General features: G+C 46.6%; 1 non-coding gene across 1 annotated transcript; it reads right to left on the reverse strand.

Moving 5' to 3' along the window:
- Window positions 1-1,126: 1,126 nt before the first annotated feature.
- On the reverse strand, window positions 1,127-3,198 carry LOC117845556 (uncharacterized). The gene is made up of 2 exons (XR_011897555.1): window positions 1,659-3,198; window positions 1,127-1,468 (listed from the first exon to the last, which is right to left on the reverse strand). It is a non-coding gene; the product is annotated as an uncharacterized protein (transcript).

A 3,198-nucleotide genomic window follows, 5' to 3' on the forward strand; every position in this document is an offset into this window, starting at 1 on the left:
TTGCCTGCATCGAGAAACAGATAGGGCATCTAGCATCGACCTTGGCTCGCTTGAACCAAGGGCCCTCGACCTAGCAAAAGCAATTCCTCAATCTTGAAAGTGGGTCGAACAGTTTCTCCAACGTACAAACCAAAACTTTTGCTTCTGCGCAATGGATGTGATTCCTCTACGCATGCCAAGGACATGTTTGTGGAGGCTGCCTCAATTCGTAATGATGTGGTATATGATACACAGTCCATCTGTTTTTCCCCAACATCCCATTTACACGAACTTTGATAAGGTTAGTAAAACATGCTGGGAACTTCCACTAATATAAGGGGGGCATCAGCGCCTTTGTTGCGGTTTAGCGGTTTAGAGTTTCCATTTTGCATTTTTGAAACGAATCAGGCAGAAGTTTCCATTTTGCATTGTATCAAGGGAAGGGGGAAGAGTCTAGAGGGAGGTAGTTAGCCAAATTTGCCCGCCACATAGGACTGCCACGGACGACATCTCCTATTCATATCCCTGCTGAGTTTGTCCAAATTGTTTTAAGATTATAATTCCAGATAGCACGGTTGTTTTACTGTAAATCTAGACCTAGTGGCTAACTAACTGACCACAGAACATGTTATAATTTTCATCAATTGCTTTAAGGATGCCTTGACAGAGACTATACAACGACTCAGATCCTCCTAGTACAACAGAATTACTTCAATAACTCAATTTTAATGTATTTAGTTTCCCTACCAAACAATGTCCGCTTTATTGTTGCAAAATACTTCCAAAGAAAAAAATCAAACATGCCAGAAGAACGCAAAAGATCTTCCTCGCATCCATGGTAATAAGCATCTTGCTATTGTCTGTGATTTGGTGCAAATCTCAATATTTGCCTCCTTCACCATCTCGGGCACTGCGGTCCTATCCTTGAAATAGAATTGAGAAGGCATGGGGTTCCTACAAATAGAACTGTTCCTAATATCATTGCATTCTTCCCACAGAGGGTCGCTCGAGCCAACTATGCCTCCTCCAAAATGCATGTTTGAACATCATCTATCATTAACTTTTTTTAATGGAGACTGTACATCATCTATTGGAACTGTTTTCTACATAAATAAGGTCAAAAAGTCTTCCAGTTTAGAAACAAAACTTCCAGAACTCAAACTGATCATGTATTTATTTTCCAGAACAACCAGTATTCATTCAGTAATATAACAACGCTGAGGAAAAGTATATCCTGGATGGCAAATACCACATAGAGAATACAAGCACAGGCGCGCGCGCGCACACACACACAGGGAGCAATGGAGGTCACGTCGTCAACAGCTCACCTCGCAACCCCAACACATGAACGGACACCACCGCCGGGACACACGACGTCGACCTCTCATCTGTGTCTGTGTAGTTGCCTTTGTTATATTTGGCATGATCTGGTGATCGAAACCGAAACGGGTGGGATCCGCAGATTCCATGAAAACATAACTGGAATAACCTACAAATAAATGCTGAGGTGTGAGGCCTTACAATACTATCTGGTCCGATCAAATTAAGTTAAGCTGGTTTCATCTTATTTCTGATCATCATCTGCATCTATTGCCAAAAAAAAAATCCAGAGAGAAGTTGGCAATAATAGCTGAGCTGATATCTACATCTATATATGATTTATTTGCAGCAGGTCTTACCTTGGTTTGGTAATGTGTTCCTCATAGCTGCTGGTAGTAGCTGGGCATGGACTGCCTGTGGAGCGATTTTCACTGCTGGGTCGACGGCGGCCACCGCCGGATGGCCGTACATGTACCTGCGGTTATCAGGCCCTGCCCTTGCCACGTTGCTACCCCACGGCCTCAGGCTGCTTCCACCGCCGGTCGGCTGAGCGCTCTCATGGTGGCTGCTGGTGGCGGTGGAGGACCAACGGGAGGGAATCGTCGCCGTGACACCGTCGACGGACGGTGGAGCAGATGATTTAGGAGTAGAGTATTCGCTGTAGCAATATAAGGATGGATCCTCTGGCTGGAACCGGGTGGATGTAGCCGCGTCCGTGCCTTGAGACGCGGAGGACGATGGCCATGTCATGGCACCGTTGGCATAGGTTGGATAATGTGATCTTGAAGTGGGGTAGTAAATCGACGAGGACGGCGTCGTCCAAGGACACGGCGCTGCCCAGGTCCTCCCGGCACTCTGCAGGCCTCCTACGCTGCCATCAACAGACCTCGGGAGAGACCAAGATGGAAGAAGGGATGCAGGTTGACGATGGAAGACTGCTGATGATGACCTCGAGAGAGACCAAGATGAAAGAAGGGATGCAGGTTGACGATGGAAGACTGCTGATGATGACCTCGAGAGTGTCACAGCCGGCGCTCCGGTGAGGGTTGGCGGCAGGCGCGTCCCTAGGGTGATGGCAGACGATTGCGCCGCCGACAATGACCCGTATGAGGTGGTAGCCAACGATCTGCTGGAAGATGAGGCAACGGAAGGCCTGCTCATGGCAGCTAGCTGTCGATGCGTATGCTTGTAGCTAGGGTCTATGGTGGGAGGGTGGAATTCTCCAATGACTTGTTTAAATTCGAAGCGCTAACTAAAGGACTGCTCCGCTGTTCCTTTCCATGAAAGCCGCTTCATAATATTAATCTCAAAGCAACCAAGTAAAATTTGATATGCATTGTTAATAGTTAAACCAACATCCCAGCTCTACCTGCTACGTGCCAAGTCCATACCAACTGAACTCGCCATGAAATCCTAGTCACAAGAAGAGCAATGTCAACCTTCTTGAGCACTTTTTTCTCACAAGAAGAGCAATGTCAACTTCATCATCGTCATCATTTGCCTCCTTCTTAATGTGTAATTTCTTCTCTTTAGTTGCCTTGATTGCAATATCATTCTTCTTCAAGGAGGAATCGCCTTCTTCATGGCAATGCTCATGTACATCTCATTGCCATTAATCTTCCCCATGATTTGAACAATGTTATACTTCTCTTTTGGGAGGATGCTAAGAAGTCTTTTATGAGACCCATCTCCAGGAAAGGCGTTTTCGATGACATCGGTTGAGTCATCACGGATGCGTGCTTATACAACGCATATGTGCCTTCCTAGTCTGAGCCCGAACTTTTTTCCAAAACCCAAATGAATGAATCTTGTGTCCGCCACATCTCCTCACGCCACCATTTCCTCTCCTCCTGCGTCCCCTCTCCCATCTCCGCCTCGCACTGTCAGATCCCTATGACA

The sequence above is a fragment of the Setaria viridis genome, chromosome 2 (genome assembly GCF_005286985.2).
Source record: "Setaria viridis chromosome 2, Setaria_viridis_v4.0, whole genome shotgun sequence".
Taxonomy (NCBI): Eukaryota; Viridiplantae; Streptophyta; class Magnoliopsida; order Poales; family Poaceae; genus Setaria; species Setaria viridis.